The sequence below is a fragment of the Pieris napi genome, chromosome 2 (assembly GCF_905475465.1).
Source record: "Pieris napi chromosome 2, ilPieNapi1.2, whole genome shotgun sequence".
NCBI lineage: Eukaryota > Metazoa > Arthropoda > Insecta > Lepidoptera > Pieridae > Pieris > Pieris napi.
Genome location: NC_062235.1, coordinates 1,720,449 through 1,744,363, shown reverse-complemented (window position 1 = coordinate 1,744,363; position 23,915 = coordinate 1,720,449). Strand labels below are relative to the sequence as shown.

Sequence of the window (23,915 nt, the reverse complement as noted above, 5' to 3'; positions counted from 1 at the left end):
GCAACTTCCTTTTTATCTTTCTTTTAAGTTTTGTCACTTCTTTTTTATTAAAAGTTGTCATATTGTTGATAATATATATTGCGCAACAGGCATTTTAACTTAAATTGATGGGCAGGGCAACCCATTCTAGATGGAAGGTGGTCGAAAAGAGAAATAATGGCAAACCAGCGATGTAATGACGAAATTGAAAGGGTAGGTTTGGATGCTGACGAAAATAAAGTAGGGTGGAAAAGTCGGAGTTATTCTTCTTCAAAATAATAAATATAGGATTATAATTATGTATTTAATACGATTTTATTTATATTCCTCTCATGTAGCTTTGCACAGAAAAAAACTTGGCAAAATGTTATTTCACTGAGGTGTATAGTAAATTTAAAAAAAAAATTTAGTGTGTCTTGTATAAGTGTCATTGTTCCCTCACCAATAACAATTGCAAAGAAATATATAAATCTTTTAAATTGCATATTAGATTTGATATTCGTGTCTTAATCTAGTTTATTGTCGCTTATTTTTATCGTATTATTTATTTTCTCTTTTATCATTGTAATGTTTCCCTTGTGCACAGTTGACATTGATGCACTTGCATGTATTGCATGTTTGTATGTCGTGTGTACTCTATGTCTGTATGTGTTTCGTTAGTGTGGCTAAAATAAATAGTCTAGTATCATAATTTAATTTAATCCAATAATCATAATCATACATATAAATGTATATGTATGTACATAATATGTAGACATAACACGAATTAAGAAAGTTCAAACACAATTAAATTATAACCCTGTTCAATCGTTGTTAAATTAACTTTATGGCTAGAATATGATATAAAACAAATTTAAGTAGACAATTATGTTTGAATAGATAAAGTATCTTGTAAACGGAATCAATAGAACACATAAATCATTTTATAAACTTCAATAGTCTGGTTTATGGTTGTCAGACAGTTAAGCAAATATTATAAAGTTTATGGCGTTATTAACTTTCGAACTTTGAAACCAAAGCATTTATTAGTATTGTGTGAATTGTAAAACATAAAGGATATAAACGGGAGTCCTACTAAGTGCTGAATCCTTAACAGTCCTACGGAGTCCTAAATTTCGACTCTGAAAGTTACCCTAAAAATGTTTACTTTCTGGCGCATCCTTACAAAACTGTTAAGCATTACTTCTTATACGCTGTCATGTAATCATCATTTACACGTATTTAAACGATATAGATTTATCTCTTTCCATCACAGCTACAACACAATTCAATAGTAAGAGATACATTTTTTTTATAAGTTCTAAAACAACGTAATATAAAATTATACAAGAAAATATAACATCACAAATATTACACAAATACACATCAATTATATTAGAACATAGGAAAGCTAGCAAGCGAAAAAATTACCAAAAAAAAATAATTATTAAATATTATTAATTAGTATGTAAAAAAAGTAATAATATTGGATTTTTTTAAACTGCATTGAAATTATAAATGCCCCGAAATCAAATGTACATGATTATTGAATAATGTATGTCCAAAGAAGCAAGTCGATGGATTTTTAAGACAACATAGATACGCACACACACATTGCACTTCTAGCTAATTATTATTAGCTATATTGTCTTAGTTAGTACATAATCCTCGTTGTATATACAGTGAAACTTGGTTAAGTGGGACCTGGATAAGTGAGAAACCTCCATAACTGGAACTCATGCTGAGGTCCCAACACTTTGGCACTGAATTACCTCTGTTAGTGGGACGAGGTAAGTCTCTATATCTGGGATTTGTTCTTTCGATTTATCATCATAGTTACCTCTATAACTGAGACAGCGAGTAAATTTTATATGCATAAACCTCTGTAACTGAGATAACATTGTTTGTTTACTCATTCTTATTCTACCCACAAATTCCACACGTAATTCCAAGTAAGTAAGTAATTTTGATCTTCAGTTACCTTCAGTTTTAGTTTCGCTTTACTATCATACAGATGTTTATTTGAAAAATGCCAAAACGAAAGCTACAATCGTTATCATTACGTGAAAAACTAAAGTTAATATCCGTTTATGAAAGTGGGAAGACACGCGAAGAAGTTTGTGCCGAATATAATATGCCAAAATCTACTCTTTGTAGAATAATTCAGAGTAAACATAAAATTGAATCACAATGTTCTGAAGGACAAGGAAAACTAAAACGTGTACGTTTATCAGAATATCCTGAACTTGAACAGTGTTTGCTAACATGGGTCTAGAAACTTTGCACAGTTATTTTGAAATGTCATCAATTGGTGACCAAAGCATATTTGACCTCTGTAAATGAGACAGATATTTATTTATACCTGTATATCTGAGACACTGGGTAAGTGGAATACCTCTATAAGTGAAACGACATTGCAGGTCCCTTGATGTCTCACTTAACCAGGTTTCACTGTATTATAGTGTAATCCGTTTTAGCGTTTGGTCCTTGGTGAAAATATCAGAAGTTGTAGGACCCTTGTCAACTAACTAACTATGCCTAGGAATAGAAGTTTTTAGTTTTAAACTTAAAATTGTTTTCTAAAACTCGAGTTGGAGGCACCAGCCGACTAGTTTTCAAATAATTATTTATCTTGTTATTGGTGGTGGACAGGTCTAACGCGCATGGACATGGACCAGCGGGCTCCTTGAATGGAGACCTTGGCAGAACAAATGACGGCCGCCCACCGACTAGATGGTCTGACAATATCGTCAAGGAGCTCCCAGAGGATGCAGAGAGGCCAATGCAGTGCATACTGGAGAAAAATGGAGGAAGTTTACGTCCAGAATTGGACCTGAGAGGCTGATGATGAACACGTGATTATCTTATAGACACTTAAATGTTTAGTTATGTTACGAATTACTTTAACGATTATTGTATGTATGTTAATATGAAATAGTAATCTATTTTTACAGACGCCAACAAACAGGAAACTATTAAATCCATACCATTGACACCTGTGCTCTCGCAATTGTATATCCAATCCGTTTGTAATTTCATACGCAAAAAAATTAAGCAAAAACATTGTAACACAATACTTACATTGAAATGTAGACACACAAGACTAAAGGACACAACATGTTGGTTGAGTCACACACACACTTTTACACTTTGTCACTTCACTTTACGTTACTAACGCTTTTCAGTATCATGTCACTCCCGTTTCAGTCATTTTGAATTCGCGCATAGATAGCGTAGTATCTGAAAAAAGATAAATGTATTAGAAGATAAAGTTGTTTTTGCGATTATACGTAAATAGGATATTGATAAAATGTCCACGGGATAGTCTAAGTTTAAACTGTATACAACTATACAGCAAGATTGCTCAGAAAACTCCAAATCCATTTCATCCTAATTTATTCAGTTAAAAAACCTATGCGTATCATAAAAGTTGTATGTCTCAGAAATTAGCATAGAAAAAGGATTATAAAAAATTTAATGCATATACGTCGATGATAAGGTGGATAATTTTTTTTTAAATAAGTAATTTTTATGTGTTTTGTATAAGGTAACGAAGTGTAAATAAATAAATAAAAAAAATTAAAAAGTCAACTGTCTGGCGCTACAACGTTTTAAGGTCTGGGCCTCAGATTTCTGTATCTGTTACATAAAGATCCAAACTAATAGGCAAGTACCAGCCTCCTATGCCTGACAAACGCCGTCGAGTTTTTTGGATCTATGACAAGCCGGATTCCTCACGATTTTTTCCTTCACCGTTCGAGAGTATGTTAAATGCGCACATAGAAAGAAACTCCATTGGTGCACAGCCGGGGATCCAACCTACGACCTCAGAGATGAAAGTCGCACGCTGAAGCCACTAGGCCACTTCCTAATTAAATAAAAACTTTCATAATTATTTCATAGCTTTAGGTGATTAATATATCAAAATTTTTAACGTACATTAAATATATTTTCATTAAAAAACTCTTTATTTATATATTTATTGATACCATGAAATCTCCACATAAAAAGCTAAATAAAAATAGAAAAAAATCTCGACCACATCGGTCAATCGATCAATTTCTGACGTAAAACAAATAACTCGGTCTATAAATCGAGCTACCCTGAAGTGCGTTCAGCTTCCCACGTACGTTATTGGAATGTCTACTGTATTAATTAATTCTCTGACTGGTTCGACTATAAATTTAGTTTTAAAAGTAACGTATTGGATTTGTTAAATCAATTATCAAATTTAATATACCATATAATAAATATTATATGTTAAAATTTTCGGTTAATTTATTAATAATAACAATTAGATAAAGAACTATTTGTCTGAAATATATATATATATATATATAGTTTGATAATACAGATTATTTTTTTTTTTCATATTACCTACTTCATCTAAGTGGTAATATAAGTATAGTAAATTAATATCAGTAGATATCTGAATACTTTTTACTACAAAATACTAATTTGAGGTATGGTAACATTAGTAAATTGAAATTTTAAAAATAGAATAGTCGTGGTGATTAATTTATGAAATTCGATGTTGTTGTCGTGCTAAAACAAAGATTAATGGTTATTACGACATAGGTAACTTTATCTTAGGAGGCGCCTTAGAAATTTATTAAGACGTGTCTAAGAGCTTCCGAACACAGAACAATGTGGAGATGAGTTACGTGTCAATGTCAAAATTGAAACGTCAGAATAGTGATTTGTTGATGTGTTGATGTAAGCTATCACATATTAATTGAATTATGTTCCGAGAGGAAAGTACCATAGATAATATGATAAATTGACTCTTTCTTTTGGTTTTATTAAATAAATCGTGTTAACGTTTAATTGTCTGTCGCCGTTTAGATTTCATAATGTTTATGAACAATTATTAATCAATCAGATTTTGTCAATCAGTAATTGCTTCTAAATTTACATTTAGTATCAGTTCTTAAAACAAGGGCGTAGAACGAACGAGAAGAACTGGCAAGAAACAGTTCGCCATTCTTTTTAATCGCCGAGTATTTTGTTTTATTAAATGTTTGTAAGGAGCTGCAATGATGCTATCTTGACATCACAAAGCAATAATAAAAAAAGCTCTATCAGCAATAGACACGGTGAAAAAGAAGCACTTTCATTACTAAATGATCGAACCTACGACCTCAGGGATAAGAATCGCACGCTGAAGCAACTAGGCTAGCACTGATATCCGTATAAGATATAACGGAAATTTCGTCGAAATCTACATTAAAATGTTTATATTGTATAAATTCTGGAATGTATATGTCACCGTAAAATTGTAAACACCGTTAGATTGTAATCTATCTCGCGAGATTATAAACTGTCGAAAGATTGTGAACCTCAACGAACTGCTTACAATTTAACGTATTATTATTCGGTAGTTATATGAAATTGTTGGAAAGTAAAATTAATCTGTAATTGACCAAAGAAGTTTGTATGATAACTAAGTTAGTGTAGTACAATCTACCGAATAATAATACGTTAAATTGTAAGCAGTAAGCTGAGGTTCACAATCTTTCGACAGTTTATAATCTCGCGAGATAGATTACAATCTAACGGTTTTTACAATTTTACGTTAACATATACACTAGAAAGCCGTATAATTCGATTGTTGGGGAAGCCTCAAATCCTGTTATCATCACAATCACAAAATAATCTTAAAACTACTTTCTGCGTTTTCCAGTTGTTTTGAAAAATAAATCAGTTTAACGTCCCAAAGCCATTAAGACTTAATGGTGACTATAAATAGATTAAAGTTTATCTGCTTAAAATACATGCCATATGAGCAGTGTTGGCCTAGTGGCTCCAGCATGCAACTCTCATTCCTGAGGTCGTAGGTTCGGTCCCGGCTGAGCACCAATAGACTTTATTTCTATTTACGCATTTAAAATTCGCTGGAACGGTGAAAAAGAACTTCGTGAGATTCGGTTTGGCTTGTCTTACATCCAAAATGTCAACGGTGTGTGTCAGGTACAGGAGGCTGATCACCTACTAGCCTAGACAAATGATGATACAGAAATCCACCCAGACCTAAAAAGGTTGTAGCGCCACTAATTTATTTATTTTATTTACCTGCCAAAGAAGTGATTTAACCTATACCTCAATGTATCCGGGGATTTAAAAGATTTTCTTGGATCATTCAATAAATATTAAAATGCCTCTATTAAAAACTTGTTTAAAATTAAATATAATAAACTATTTTTAACAAAAGCAACTTTAAAACTATATGAAACCTCTTTTCATATCGTATTTTTAAAATCATTCCCCGCCAAAATATCCATATTTATAAGTTTAAAAAAATGTTTCAACATGATCTCCTTTATATTTTGTTCGAGTATAGATATCAATTAGCATAACAGGCGGACTGGCACAAAAGAAAATATTCAAAGCGATAAAAAAACATAAGGTCGCCCACAGACTGTCGCAACGTTAGCGGAACATCAAATGGCCATTTGTCAAAGTTCATAATGATTCTATAATGGTATTAGAATACTAAACGCCCACATTACAACAACTATGAATCAAATTCGAGTTTTCTTTTTGAATTTTTTCAGAATTATTTAGCGTTTTATTCAAAGACTAGCGATAAATATTATAGTGCACAAATATGGGCATAGACAAGTTCATTTGGAGCTACCAGATTATCACGAGTTTAGGCGTGATCATCAAAGGCACGGAGAATCGTGTCTATGTTTTACCCATACAAATCTCTTGTGTAAACAAAAATTAATATTAAAATCAGTATCTCTAAAAAAATTTTTTTCTCTGTATCTGTTTCATGATCATTTGTCAATCTAATAGGCAAGTATAGATCAGCCTCCTGCCTGACACACGCCGAGGACTTTTTGGGTGTAAAGCAATCCGGTTTCCTCTCGATGTTTTTACCGTACTACTGAATACAAAAAGTATATTGTTGCTGGGGTAATCAAACCTACGACCTCGGGGATGGCTATCTCATGCTGAAGCGACTATGTTAACATGGCTCAAAAATTAATAATATATTCGACTATGTATTTGCGTGTTGTTCCCACGAGAATGTAAGTGCGTGCTCCTATTTCACCATGCCTCCTGCTGATAGAGGACAAATTTCTGTTTTTAATTTATTTTATTACTATTTATTACTTATCTTAAGTAATCAAGTCATGTGGAACATGGTGTAATGGTTGCAGCTCCTTACAAACATTGTGTAAAGTATAAACACAAAACTTGGCGATTAAAAAGAGTGGCGGAGAGTTTATTGCCAGTTCTTCTCTTCCATTCCCTTGATTTGAGAACTGGCAGTTAATGTAAATTTAGAAGCATTTAATGTATATTTCTTTTTTGACGTTCATAAGTGTACATTGTGTTACCTATATGAATAAATGATTTTTGACTCTATTTTTTAATTATAAAGTGCTGTAGCTTTAATCGTCAAATAATGTTTTGTTAAAATAGAGTACGTTACGAATTAAGCAGCCAAGTAGCGCTTCCATACAAATAATAATTTAAAAAATGAATTACTAAAGCTATATAATGTAATAATTATTGTAACCGTAAACAAGAAACAGTCATTTTTTATTATAAAGCCAATAAATTAATCCAATTAAGAAAACCTTGTTAATTCACATCTCGTAAATATACCCTCAGTTTCAGTTTCAAACTGACAATTAACCCACATTAATTAGTATGAAGAAGGCTCTTTTCAAGTTTGTGTCGAGTCTGCAACACAAACTCGACTTTAAAAAGAGCCTATTTATTTTCGAGTAGCTGTCCTATTTCAACGGAATCTCTTTCAAAGCATACATTTTTAATTACATTTTCGAATGCTACAACTACATTTGATTGTAAAAATGTCTGTAAATTTGTAAATTATGAAATTAATTAATGTACGCAAAATATATTTTTTTCAATCCGTTTCCAAACTTTCAATGCACTTCCTTATTTATTTTTAAGGGCTTATAAACAAATTTTGGTGGACCGCAATAAAAAAAGGTGTCGGCCATTCTCTGTTCTTTCAATGTAGTAGCAATGTTCGAATGTTCTGTTTTATTAGACAAATTTTAACGCTCTCCCATAAAAACTGTTAAGAAATAAATAGATTGAAGAATGAACTGCCTAAATTTTAATTACATGAATGGGCAAAGTGTGAATACGATGTGAAAACGTTTAAAATTAACGATTATGTGCTGTCTCGTATGGACGCCGTTCTGGCGGAGGATTTTAGTATTGTTAAATTGGTATGTCCATAAAATTATTGTTGCAATTAGACCGCGACGAGCCAGGGGAGTGACGACAAAAATTATATTACTTTGAAACTGTCAAGGTCTTTATAGAGTAGTTTTTATGTATAAGTTAGAATAGGGCTTTCGATATAATATATATATTTTTTAACAGAAATTATATTTGAAAATAAATTTAATTAATAAGGTTACGTATTTGTACCAATTTATGAAATGTTTTATAATAATAACAGCAGCAATTTTGGCCTAGTGGCTTCAGCGTGTGACTCTAATCCCTGAGGTCGTAGGTTCGATCCCCTGTGCACGAAAGGACTTTTTGTCTATGTCTAACATTCGCTTGAACAACAAAAGAAAACATCGTAAGGAAACCGGCTTGCCTTAGACCCAAAAAATCGTGTCGGGTACAGAAGGCTGATCACCTTCTTGTATTTTATATTAACAAATGATCGTGAAACAGAAACAGAAATCTGAGACCCACACCAAGAAAAGGTTGTAGCGCCACTAGTTATTTTAATAATTAATGTTTTAAATTTGGAAGGTATTCAATCTGGATTTTGGTTTTCCAATCAAGAGAATGCTGGAAATTTAGGGAGAAGTTCTTCACTTCTTACCTTACTTATATTATACACTAACTGTCTCCTGGTGTAGCGTAATATTTGACCACGACAAAAATACTATACCTACAACAAAAGAAGTATTGTCTTACTAGGTACTGCTAAAAGTGCTTCTACCAAACTTCTTGATACTTTCAGTCCAGAAAGCATTTTAAATATTATTTAATATACAGAAGTACTTTAGACAAACTTAGTATGTTCTTTTGCGACTTGTATGAAACAGGTCGGTACCAAATTACCACTAAAAGAAAATTACTGTCAAGCATCAAAGGTGTAACTAATTGAGTGTTTGTAATGCAAACTCATCGTACGGCTAGTTTTGTGAGAACTACGCGTAAAGTGCAAATATGAAGGTCATTGCCCTTCAAATTGCTGTTAGAATACTCACTACCGCGACCGTGCTATATGGAGTCTTAGGATAGGATTCAAGTCGAGTGTTTGTCCGTATGATTCCCGTATACTACAGTTAGTACTTTGCAGTCTGCTAGTCAGTCTTAGATCAGTGTTGACCTAGTGGCTTCAAAGTGCGATTCTCATCCCAGCCTTGCGATTCTGTAACTCACTTTTCGAACTCACACAGCGGTTTTTGTCTCACACAGTCATTTTACGATTTTGCAGTCTGATAAACAATAAACTACAAGCTCCTTCCTTATCAGAATCCCAAATCGTAAAATGACTGCTTCACGACTGATTTGAGCGCGACCGCCGCTGCGAAACCGCTGTGAGAGTTCGAAAAGTGAGTTACAGAATCGCAAGGCTGAGGTCATACATTCGATCCTCGACTGTATAACCACCAGCCTCTCACGAAGATGGTCAATACTTGCAGCATGTAAATTGTGAAAAGGCAAATAAAGTTTGTTATTATAATATCTAAGAACCGCTTTGAATGTTCAATTAACCTAACTCGAGAAAATTAAGCGAAAGTACTGGGAATGTCACAAGTTACTTACTCAAGATATTCGAGAGAATTGGGTTGTGGACAGGGTAAAGATAACGTGCCATAAAAATGAGCGACGACCAAATGACCTAATTAAATGTACCAGGAAAAAGGAGCTCGAAATATTCTCTGATATAGAGAAGAACACTCCAACTAGAGTAATAGTTCTAAAACACAATTATTTTATGTTAATTATCTTCGTGGCTAAGAGTGTCAAGCTTCTGGTTAATAACATTCAAATTTGCTTCTCATAGATAAAAAATCAGTGGCGCTACAACATTGTTAGGTCTGGGCCTCAGATTTCTGTCATTTGTCTAATAGGAAAGTAAGTAATCAGCCTCCTGACGCACGCCGTCGACTTTTTGGGTCTAAGGCAGGCCGGTTTCCTCACGATATTTTCCTTCACCGTTCGAGCTAATGCGCACATAGAAAGAAAGTCCATTGGTGTACAGCCGGATCAAACCTACAGCCTCAAGGATGCGAGTCGCACAAGGCCACAAGGCCAACACATATACGTACGAGTTAGTTTTATAATTTTTGACAGCGTAGTCAGTCAATATACTTTATGGTAAATTACGTTATTATACAAATCAAAAGTGTGATAAAAAATTACATCCGCCGTATTTCTATAGGTTTTAAATGTAAATTAGTTCATGGTAGCCCATTATTTACTCAGTTGACTGAGAGTAAACAGACAATTGTAAGGAGAATTTGACACCATTACACACAATTACGGTCATGGTAAAGTAATACGCGCGAAATATATACATATAACGGGTGTATTTGTATCTTAATATCTTACTTAAACTTGCACTTTTTACGAAATTAAAAATTTAATAAGAATCGGTCGAGCCGTTTCGTAGGAGTATTGGAACGAACATTGTTACACGAGAATTTTATACATATAGAGATATAGTCATAACAATGGTTACTATCAGCTGCATTGAAATCCGTCTCACGTACAAAGATGAAATTTGGCAGAGAAGGAGTGTACTGTATAGTTGGCATACGGATTTACTTTGATAAAAGTGGTTTAAGAACTCTCAAAAGTTTATGAGTAGGAGTACCTAAAGAATTTTTTTAACTACTCCTGTATCTCAAAAGCGTATTAGATTTTATCACTTCGAGCTCTCGAAAGTTTTAGGCTTATTGTACCTGAATATTTTTCTGTTGGCTGAAAGCATTTACTTTTCTAAAATAAATAAATCAGTGGGGCTACAACCTCTTTAGGTCTTGGCCTCAGATTTATGAATCTGTTTCATGATCATTTTTAAATCAAGCAGCAAGTAGGTCAGCCTCCAGTGTATGACACACGCCATCGACTTTTTGGGTCTAAGACATGTCGGTTTTTACGATGTTTTCCTTCACCGTTCGAGCAAATTTTAAATGGGCACATAGAAAGTCCATTGGTGCACAGCCGGGGATCGAACCTACGACCTCAGGTATAAGAGTCGCACGCTGAAGCGACTATCCCAACACTGCACCCTATTTGCTTTTATAGTACTTTATATTTTCATTACTACGCGGACGAAGTCTCGTTCAACAACTATCTAAATATACCTAAGTATGACAAGCAAATTAGCACGGAAGAAACTGCATTGCACAGTACAGCAGAACATCATTTTTAGCAAGAAAACATCGTAACCAACAAATATTCGTAGAGTCCAATTAACAAGCCCACGTTTATTCATTAGATTGTGAAGTTTCAATTTAAAAATGACTCGAATCTATAGACGCTTGTCCTCCAAAGCTGGTTTCAAAGCAAAAAGTGTCAATGTAGGACACATTGATATTGCATTCTCGGGATTTTTTAATTAGTACCTAACTGGCAATTACTGTCAGCCTTCAACTGTTTTATACACCCATCAATATCAACTTTCTTTGGCCAAGTACCAATGAGCGATATTTTATAGACTTGATTTGTCCAATCAATAGTTTTGAATTTGGAATACTGTTCGAAATACATATTTTTAATTTGATTAAATTTGATAAGGGTAATCTCAAAAATTATTAAACTCGGCCGATCCTCTCACATTTATTCATTAGTCATTGTTGAGATTCACTCGGGTAACGTTTGATGCATTTTATATATACTTTTGTTAATTTCTTCAATAGTGACGTCCTCCATTTAGACTTTTATAGTGAGTGTTTTGTGCGTGTTCTGGAACTATTATTGTCAGGCAAGGTACAGCATCAGTCTAACCTCTCTTTGTTCCCAAACTAACAATTTCTCCAAATCCTTACGGATGACGTTATTGTGACTTCCTAGTAAGGAAACACTACAACGAGGTATGTACTCATGACTTATCTAATATATAAAATTCTCGGCGGTGTTTGTAGTTAAACTCCTCCGAAACGGCTTGACCGATTCTCATGAAATTTTGTGTGCATATTGGGTATGTCTGAGAATCGGACAGCATCTATTTTTCATCCCTAAATGTTAAGGGTAGTCCACCCCTAAATTATATATTTTTTTGTTTTTAGATAATTTTATTTGTTATTTTTTTATGCATTAAAAAATATACACAACCCCAAATTTTCACCCCTCTACGATCAACCCCTATTTTTTATTATAAATGATAAACATGGCAAAACGACGTTTGCCGGGTCAGCTAGTTATAGTATAAGATTGTGTATTGACGGCCACCGAACCGTTTTTGTGGTACATAATTCTTTATGTTTCCTATCACTCCGCGATTGCGACCTACAAAGTGTCTTTTTTTATAGATCCGGGGGTAACACTCAATGCCAGAGGGCTCGCGAGTGCTTTAAAGAAGTGTACGCTCTTCTCGTGAAGGATCCTATTCTGAAAAGGTGGGAGCTTGTAGTTTATTGTTTATCAGAATGCCAAATCATAAAATGACTACTTCACGACTGATTTGAGAGCGACCGCCGATGCGAAAACCGCTGTGTGAGTTCGAAAAGTGAGTAACAGAATCGCAAGGCAGACGTCGAGATGATACGTGTGGAATTGCGTTGCCTCGACGTCTGAAGAAGCTCTGCTGCAGCTTTAAATATAACAACAATTATACAGAAAGTCATAGGTTTCCCGGAGTTCAAGGCCGTCGAACTTATTAAATATCAATAACGCTGATGGAACCTATAGGTTTAGTTTACCCACATCAAAGTTCATCGACCTTTAAAATATTGAATTCGTAACAAAGCTTATCTTATGCCCTACATCCCAATTAAATCGTACGATTTAACTCACCATAGATAAAGGGATATTAAAATTAGTACACATAAAGGAAGTGGATTTGAACTAGATAACGTGATAACTCTTTTTAACTTGTGTTAATAAATTATTTATTTTACTGTTAACATATTATTTTTATCATGTTTATGTGTAGGTGATTATAGAACAGAGGCATTAGAAGGCGTAGAGCGTCTAATGAATGAGCGAATTACCGAAAGGTATTCTTGAAGAACTGTTAGTTCATTTCGTTTCGAAGAAAAAAAAACTACGCAACGGATTTTGATGCGTTTTTTTTAATAGATAGAGTGATTGAAGAGGAAGGTTTATATCTATAATAATATCCATTAAATAGCGGAGAAATATTGTTATTTTTGCAGTTTCTAATGTGATGTCGTAAATAATTACAATTTTTCCGCTTATATTGCAAACGCAAGCTGAACCCTACGAGATTTATCAAAATAATGTACTAAGTAATGTATACATTGAAAAGGTCTACAGAAAACTCCGCGATGGTATTATTATTTCTGAATCTCTTATGAATATCCCAAATAGCATTTTTTTGTCATTTACTTTTTACGACAAATAATGGCTAATTTTCGAAGCGATTTTAACCAATACAGCATTAATCCTTATCCAATTAAATACCTTAAATACATTGTTGATTTAATATAGATCTATATGGCCCTTTACAGGATATCATTTTAATGAATATTTTCTAAGATATTACAGAGCACTTTGAATTTAGTATCAGCATTGCACCCGTGCGAAGCCAGGCCGGGTCGCTAGTTTTCTATAATTCAAAGTTAACACATTTTCTACAAAAAGCTATTAATGACAAAAAATTTATGGCAAACTCATGTTCACCATCAGTTTCCGCATAAAAACATTATTGTTCTCATTGTACGTATGAATCATCCGAGAGCTGTGATTCTATGACGGGCGATAATTATATCACAATGGACACGATTTATCGGGTGACAAGGAAATATCACGAGTCGCGTAATTTCTCGATTCGAAGTTCTCGATATTTTTTTACAATACATCAGAAATCAATACAATACAATATTAATAAGGTGACGATCCTCCCTCAGTACTAGTTTAAAAAAAAAACAGTGTAAGCGTACCTACTGCCTAAATTTACAGTCTACAGTCTACAAATTTATAGTCTACAGAAATTTAATACCGAAAAGACTTTTAAAGAACAATAAAATATACAACGGATTAATACAGATAAATTAGGCCTAGTTCAAAGAATCAGCGCTCCAAAGTGTCGATCCAAAGGTCATTGAACCGAATGGTTTTTCAATATTGCGATATTTCTTTAATATAAAAATACGTTGTCAAAAGCTACAACATAACTGGGCCGTTCAATTATCTGTCCCGTGCCTGGTCTACGTAAGACCATTCTACATTTACTGATACTCTATATCGGAATTATTTTTCATGGGAAAATGCTTTGACTTGCTAATGTGCACCCAGTAAAACCCCACGGTCCTACTAGCAATCGCCCGAGAACACGATAATCAAGGATGATCCTAAAGATAGCCCAAAGATTAATCCAAAAATAGTTGACAGTTGTAATATGTAGGCAAGACTCATCGTTGTCATGGTTACCACTCTTTTACAGAATATACGAATGTTACACTTACCTTATAAATGATGATATCAAAATAAATACTAAAACTAATCGAAATCTTCTACATTAAACAACGGAAAGCGTACCAAGGTCACGTGTTGCGCCATGAACTCTACTACCTCCTACAATTAAATATAATAGCGTGGTAGAAGGACAAAATCATAGCTTCGTAACGTTAGGGAGTGGATGGGTATTGCTATTGCGAAAGAGTTGCTGCATCTGGCACAGGACAAGACACGCTTCACGAGACGGGCGGCCAACCGCTAGTAATAGTAATTCATATAGGTAAACAAGTACACAAATATGTTAAATTAATTCAAAATTTACATTTACTACCACATCGCAACTCGCAAGAGCCAACGGGCAAGAAGAACTGGCAAGAAACTCTCCGCCACTCTTTTCGCTAAGTTTTGAGTCATACAAATTGTTTGAACTTTGAATTATCCTCTTGGATAAAATGAAACGTGTCCAATTGCACTATTTTACTGAAGTTATCACTGTTAATCATTGTAAACAGTAAAGAAAGACACGAAAGAGTGATTTTGGACGAATTTTTATGAATAAATCAGACTTTTAATGCAATTCAAACGTTTACAACGAAATGCCTACAAATGCTTTGATCTCCACAAACTACAAACAAACCGATATTTTTATCGTGATTCGCTAAGTGACCCGAAAGTGTTATAATTGTGACTCAACACTGACGTCATCAATGCCAAGTTTAATAATTTATAAACGGTACTTATAAATCCCGCTTTATTTCATTGACATTATAGTTTCCGCTCTTAGACGGCCATTTAGTCCGTTGTGCGTAAAGTCCTGGCCAATGCCAGCCTCCTTCCAGAAGCTCAATATCTTCCTGGGCATGAAGCGACCTCACTGCTCCGAGGAATTCTGTTTATTTTTTTGACTTTTATATTGGTTTGTATTTATCATAGATATCAATTCGTAATATAGTAGTCAACCCGGAAATTATTTCAATTCTCCGGAAATTCGAACGCAGGAAATACAAACAGCATATAATAAAGTATATATGCAATATAACCTACATAGTAATAATAATAATTTAAAATAGATAAAAAGAAAACTAATTTTTAAAGTGAAACCCTATGCATGATATTAATTGTTAGTTTATTTGTACAAAGTATTTTTAGAGCTTTGGTTCACTTTTAAAGCATTTCTTTGTCCGTGAAACGAAAACCTTAAACAACAATGAAACGTCTAATTCAAATGACTGAATTATTTTCACTTATATGAAATCATTAAGTTAATTACACGAGTCCACCGACAACTTTAATTTAACTCGGGTTTTATCATATTCTCTAATACGTAATTATAGTAGTTTTCATATAAATTCAACAAAAGTTTCTGAATAAGAAAATTTAGGTGTAGGTGTCAAAAATAATTTCTACAGAGCACATTGGCCGCTTTGACGCTACATTTTTTTATGACTTTGTTAACGAGTCCTTTAGACGCTCCATAAATAGTCTATAAAAACAAAAGAACAAATGAATAAATTATAAGATCAATTACGTAATTTACGCGCGGGATTGCAGTAACTAGACACAATGTCCCAGTAAAGTATGGAATGGACAAATGTATGTGTCTGTTTCTTGAATCATCTTTTAATAGAAAAATTAAAATATCTGACTTAGGTATTTTTGGTCGAAATAAAATAGACGAATTACAAAACGTTGAGTCTATTCAGATCTTAGTCGATGCAAAGAAAATTCAAGAAAATTGTCTTTAGTAGATGCGATTTGTTTGATAGCAGTATGATCACGGAGAATCCGTTCATGGATCTTAGAACGTAGAATGTATGTATGTTATATAGGTTCGTTTCAAAATGTAAAAACCCTAAGCGGTATTTTTTTTTGTCATGATTGAAAATTCAACGGGCCTTTTTATTATAAATTATATTTTTTTATTTTGTGGTTCTTGTTTAAAAATTACCCTTGCTAGCTTATGTTCTAATACAATAAATTTGTAAGTCTATAGAATTTGTGATATCATATTTTCTTGCATAATATGCATACACGTTGTTTTAAAACTTATAATTAAATCAATTGTAACAACGATGCAGATCACATCATATTTATGACACTTTACGTTTAAATAGATTTTAAAGGGAATTAATATCATAAATATGTGTATTTAAATATACAATCAAGTACCTGTGTACCTGTGTACATTTACAATTTTCTTAACTTACAAAGTAATAATAAAAATAATTAAAAAGAAAAGTTTGGCCCCTGTGGCAGTGTACCTTTAACGCTGGCAGCATTTCCTCGCTGTATTGCGATACTTATTCTTATTTTTTGAAGTTATACTTCTTTAGGCGCGTTATGAAAAATTTATGAGGGTGAAATTTTACGATGCGCGCGCACCGTGACACAAAATTAACAGAATGAAGTTGCCCACGGAAGATGCTACGGCATTGGACATAATCTAAAAACAACATTCGAATAATAATAGAATTTATGTTACACTTAATGTAAGAGAATAATAATAAATATTTAATTTTGCAAATGTAAACTGAACTTTATTGACTACTAGCTGACCTGGCTAACTTCGTTCCGCCCTACAACCTTATAACATCGTTGTTACTTTAGTTTAACTTATTTTAGGATTTCATTAATGTTAAGTATTACAATAATACAACTCTTTTGCAAATACAGAAATGTTTTATTGCTTGCCATTGCGAAAGAAGAATGGCAGTTTTACACATTAGGCATCTTCTCTCTAGCGTCAATATGGCGATACTGCATGTTAAGCACTTTCTGATATCCAACATCTTTTGATCAGGATCAAAGCATGGTTATGCATCTCCTCATTCACCTCAAGATCGGAATTTCTTGAACTGACACGAATTCGACGTAAAATGATGCGTAGTTTTGTCAACAGATGGCACCATATGGTTTTTGCATTCGTAAAATTAATTAATTTATTTATTGTTATTCGATAACTTATCCGATATTTTATTGCGTATTCTGCTATTCGGGACGGAAACAAATCCAACAAATCAAAAACCATGGCAATCGGTCCAGCCGTTCTCGAGTTATAAGTGTTGTAACAAACACGACTTTCTTTTATATATATAGATTATGACTACTTTTCCAGTCTTTGATTATTTAATTGTAATTAATTATTTGCATGCAATCAATAACTATTTTTAATAATGCCAAAGAAGTATAACTTCTTACGCGCGTACATAAGTACACGCATAGATTATATTCAGCGCTATCTAGTCTACATAGAACTTACAAAGAAAATCGGACTAAAGATACTTACGGGATCTTTAACACCTTGTAATTGCCACGTACTTTCAAGAATTATTAGGATTTAACGCCCATAAAATATGCAAAGTCTTGTTCCTGTTAAGTCTAGTTTTTGCCAGAGATGTTTCGAATTACGAGCAGCGTAAATTGCAGTCTTAAGCTTGAACTTAACTGGGTCAAGTTTTAAGTAGTACTTTCTTTGTACTTTAAATGGCGAACGATTCTAAAAAAGGTTTTAATGTTTTGAAATGTTCCCTGAAAACATTGTATACAAGGTTTCTAAGGTTCATGGCTTTTCCCTAAAATAGCGATGGGGTAAGGGGCATACACATTGCAATTCATTAATCGGTTTAAATTTCCTTTAGCGTCACTCTTCTGTGTCTATATAACACTTATTGTTTCGTCAGAGATAAAAACTTAGAACCTGTAAGAAATGTCTGTTAACCACTAAGTTAACTGTTACTATTCTTGTAAAACTACGTTAAAGAAGTACGCAACTTTCCGTTATTTAATTTGATAGAAATATATCACTAGAACAGATCCTACCTTTATTATGCTTTAAAAAATAATTATAAAATTAGTTAACGAACAGTGTTGGCCTAGTGGCTTCAGCGTGCGACTCTCATGCCTGAGGTCGTAGGTTCGATCCCCGGCTGTGCACCAATGGACTTTCTTTCTATGTGCGTATTCAAGGAAAAACATAGTGAGGAAACCGACATGTCTTAGACCCAAAAAGTCGACGGCATGTGTCAGACACTGGAGGCTGATCACCTACTTGCCTATTAAATTTAAAATGATCATGAAACAGATTCAGAAATCTGAGGCCAAGACCTAAAGAGGTTGTAGCGCCACTGATTTATTTTTTATTTAAAATTAGTTAACACACAAACATAAAAACTAAAATCTACGACCAATAAATTAAACCTAATATACCTATTTGAATAATTAAGATTGCTATCTTTTATTGTTATTGACTTATTATTAATGAGTATACATGATATCTTGATTAGTAATAAAATTATCAATTTAATCAAAATAAACATCCTATTTAATCGATAATTTGTCAAATACACTAATGAGAGTCTATTGCAAAATGTATCACACATAAAACCTATTTTATAATAACAAGAAAAATAAAAATGTCAACGACCCCAACATTAATAATTCATAGTTTTTGATATCTTATCAAATCTTTTAGATTGACATTTCTATTCATTGAATTATTTATAAATTAAATTTTAAACAGTTAAACGTGTATTCGTACTTATAATAATTAATTCGTAAAAAAAAAATTACGCAATTGTTAGGGTTAATTCACTGAACTCTATGTATGCGGCAATCGTATGACACAAAAACGTAAAGAAACAAATGCGATCTACATACGCGAGATAAGCGCAACACTTTCGTAATACGCAAACTGTTAAGTAAAAGTGCTTATCAGATATACTGACCTCATAATGCCACTAAAATCATCCACACATACACTTAAACAAAGTTTTGAGTTAGATTTAAATGACGCGAAGTACACCGCGCTCTAGCATCGCACGTCCGGTCCCTAGCGCGTCGTATGTTCGACTATGGCATTAGAATTGCCGGCAAACACATCACGGGCTGAGATTCAATACACCTGAAAACAGTTTCCACAAATTCCAATTGTTCAATTCCGTTACGCTCTAAAAAATTGTTTTTGCGGCGTAAGTAGATATTCAAATTTCAATACATGTGTGTTATAGACATTATTTACTCATTATGTTTGTGTGTGTTACATCCTTAAATATGTTTGATACACTTCGCTAAAAGCTAACAAATTTTTTAGGTGTGGTGAAAGCGCTACACTTTTTTCTGAATCGTCGTTAGAAGATTCACCAGTAAGGAGTTTTGCATTTATTTCGTTGAGTATTTCACCGTAGTAAACGTTTCTACATTCCGCTCTTTATTTCGCGGGGCATTTTATAATTTTCTAAGCAAAATTTTGGATTTTCATTTCTGCCTGCTAATGAGCATTTATTAATATAACATTTTGTTTTAATAAGTCAGTTCAGTCATGATAATTTTTTTATGTAATAGGAGGCAAGCGGGTAGGAGGCTCACCTGATGTTAAGCGATACACTCACACATCCAGAAGGGTCGCAAGTGCGTTGCCGGCTTTTTAAGAATTGGTACGCTCGTTTCTTGAAGGACCCAAAGTCGAATTGGTTCGGAAATACCTCAGTGGGCAGCTGGTTCCACATAGTGATGGTGCGCGGCAAAAACTGCCTTAAGAAACGCTCAGTTATTGAAGGATGGACGTTGAGGTGATAGGATGGTATTTTATATTCTGCCTTGACGTCCGATGATGAAACTCAGCTGCAGGTATTAGTCTGAACAACTCCTCCATCGTAAATGCGGTAGAAGATGCAGATAAACCCCACATCTCTACGCAACGCCAAGGGATCAAGCCACTCGGAAAGTTACTAGAGTTCCTTACAATTTCCTTGTTACCCAGAAACCTGGCTATTAAAAAGAGAGTCGGAAAGTTTGCCAACTTCACGCGACTGATTTGAGAACTGGCAGTAGATATAAATGTAGAACTTCAATTTTATAAATATTTACCATTATATTATATCATTAAATACATTTTTTTACTATTAAAAATCTATTTTCATAAATCAGCGTTAGCAGTTCTGACGATCATTTAAATTAGTTTCCCGCAAATAGAACCTACGCCAAACAAAAAAATAAAATGAAACCAATAGAGACACGGAAAAAACACGTTCTATACTTTGCACGTAATGATGCTCTTAATTCCTTGCTTAACACATATTTATCACTTAGCTAAGAACCGAAATTGTGTAGAGTCCTCCTCCAATGATGCCTCATCTCGGCTGTTTGGCTCCATTGTGAAAAATAATTAGCAAGTATTTTTCGTTTGACGCAGAAACTCACGCTCCAAAACTATTTCCGCGTTGAACATCGAAGTCTCCCATTTCCCTATCATTCGTCAACGTCTCAACCTATTTCCTAAAAACGTATGACACGCGCTTGATTCATTAAAATATATATATAGCTAGCTACTCGGCACACATTGAGTTGCCATATGAAGATTATTGAAGTACTAATAACGCTATTAAAAATTAGGTGATATGTGAACATTAATGTCATATAAAATATCACATCATAAAAAAAATCTAATATTTTTTGGCTGGAAACTTATCTTCTTAATATATATTTATTTAAATTAGAACCGATATCAATCAAATTTGCATACCGTGTGTAGTTTGATCCAACTTAAAAGATAGGATAAGCTTACATCTCAATTTATACCGGCAATATTATTTTATTGCAAAATATTCGTTTATTATTTGATAGTCACAATTCTAACAGATGGCGCTGTGTTGAAAGTACCAACGTTTCACATAAGCTACAATTTAATGGCATAACCACCAAAAAAGCATGGCTGGTGTTCTCCTACCGTTTTCCTTGAATAGTTTGCTACTATGTAATATAACAAAAACCTTAGCCACAGCAACTCTTGGCCGGTCTGCTAGTGTACATATATAACTTATAGAGCAGTGTTGGCCTAGTGGCTTCAGCGTGCGACTCTCATCCCTGACGTCGTAGGTTCGATCCTCGGTTGTGCACCAATGGACTTTCTTTCTATGTGCGCATTTAACATTAGCTCGAACGGTGAAAGAAAACATCGTGAGGAAAACGGCTTGCTTAGACCCAAAAAGTCGACGGCGTGCGTCAGGCACAGGAGGCTGATAATCTACTTGCCTATTAGATTTACAAATGATCATCAAACAGATACAGAAATCTGAGGCCGAGACCTAAAAAAAGGGTTGTAGCTCCACTGACTGATGTAAATTAATTAAACGATTAATTTAACTTGACGATTCAAAAGTGGACTTGAATAAAGATATTTTGAGTTTGAGTTTGATTAATTTTATTTTTAAACTAACATATAAAAATAGCTTACGACCTATACTAAGACCTACTGTAAAAATCAGTTAAGCCTTTGGTTTGGTTACAAGTACTGTGACACGAGATTTTAAGGCATAACGTTGTTATAATGTTATTTCCAAGAGGTCTTACTCGTAGTCAAACTCAAACTCAAAATATCTTTATTCATATAGGTAAAAAAGTACACTTATGAACGTCAAAAAAGAAGTTAAATTAATTGTAAATTTATATTTACAACCAGTTCGCAAGTCAAGGGCGTAGAGCGGGCAAGAAGAATTGACAAGAAACTTTCCGCCACTCTTAATCGCTAAGTTTTGATTCATACAAATTGTTTGAACTGGATCAAATCAATCCCAAGGATTAGGATCATTTAAGTATTCCTCAAATTTATAAGATAAAAATAGCTGATATCATTTATATAATATATCTTATTCACTGCGCATGTCGTATATACGTCGAATTTACAAGACTCTTTTAACGTTATATTAATAGCATTAACATTTGAGTATTACTTAATTAAAACGTACACATTCAATGGTCAATCACTTCTATGAACGATATCAAAAACAGGTTTATATTACGCACTTCAATGACAGTGTACATAATTAAATACTCTAGGACTGGGGGCCTACCATGAACTCTTATTGCGAGCCTATTGACAACCTACAACTGAGATGCATCGCTAATTCGTACCATGACATCGAAAAAACGAGACAGTTTAGGTTCCCACGTGACCTTAGCGATTATCAGATTTCGTTCGTTCAATTTGTATGAAAATCCGTACCATGACCGCTCGGCTGAACCGAAATTTGACAGTTGCGCCTTCCAACTATGACAGGATAAGCGATTCTAAAAAAGTTACTTTTTGTTCAACTTTTTTGTATCGAAATGTCCAAATAATAGTTTAGAACCTATAAAATTCAATATTTGTATTAAAACTTGTTAATAAAGTTAAAATAATAAGATTTATCTACTATGGCTAATATATGAAAAAAATATATAATTTTTATATTTTGGGGTATTTTGAGTTTAGAGAGTGTGATAATAAATAAATTAAAATATCGACGGAGATGAGAAACAAGACGGCAATGCCCTTCTACCGACTTCGTGGATATTGAGTTTATAATTTATTATAGATTAACTACTTTGACTCATTGAAGATTTCAGTGTACCTACAAATTATTGCACATGGTTCAATAATATTCAATTAATTATTTAGGCATGTCTAACAAAAACATAATTCCTCAATATATCATATTTACAATAAATAATAATGCCATATCACTAGTAGATATTTATTATAGTTAAATTTTTCCTCATTATGTTCATGAATTGTATTATTCTCCTCTGCTTTTTATTTAAAAAAACAGAGGTGTTTCTCAAATTTATAATGTGTAAATAATAAGCCATTTGAAAGTATTACAATAACAGTATTTATTTAGTTAGGATGACTCCATCAAGATAGAAAAATCTTGTCTTGTCTTGAATCAGGTAATGTTCAATTGGATATAAAAATATATTCATTTATATATTTCCTTCTCTCAATTCAGCGAGTTTGTCAGGTTTAAGCTGTAAAGACAATATAATTATTTATATTATATGAATTAGTTAACGTATAAATTGAATTTGTAAAATATTAAGGAATCAATTTTTATCATTATTTACTTGATGATTTTCGATTCGTTGATTCGTTGATTGTAATATTTTATGCAAAGAGTTTAATATCAGCAATTCACTTCGATATAGATATTTATTTTTAATAAACCAATTTTTGAACAATACTTACCCCATCATATTATTTTATAAGTTAAACAACTTGTAAAACTATATTTATGAAACCGAAATTTTGTAAACACCAAATATATTGAAAGCTCCTATCAAAATTTGAAGGAAACGTTTAAAAATAATAAGTGTCAACTGCACAGCACCAGAAAACTTTAAATTTAAAATATATCAAAAGAATAGTTTTATATTAAATAAATATATATTAAGACATAATAGCTTATTGTAATTGATGCATTATTTAAAATAATTTTATATTTTATTTATTTTTATAGAAACATCTGTCGAAGTAAGTTTGACAGTTAAATTTCTAAACTTACATAGAAACCACAAACAAAATTATCGTTCTTTCA

At 33.2% G+C, this 23,915-nt stretch overlaps 1 long non-coding RNA gene across 1 annotated transcript; it reads right to left on the bottom strand.

The window, feature by feature from the left end:
• Positions 1–23,189: 23,189 nt before the first annotated feature.
• On the bottom strand, positions 23,190–23,621 carry LOC125061774. The gene is made up of 2 exons (XR_007119078.1): positions 23,567–23,621; positions 23,190–23,349 (listed from the first exon to the last, which is right to left on the bottom strand). It is a non-coding gene; the product is annotated as an uncharacterized LOC125061774 (long non-coding RNA).
• Between the last annotated feature and the right edge of the window lie 294 nt (positions 23,622–23,915).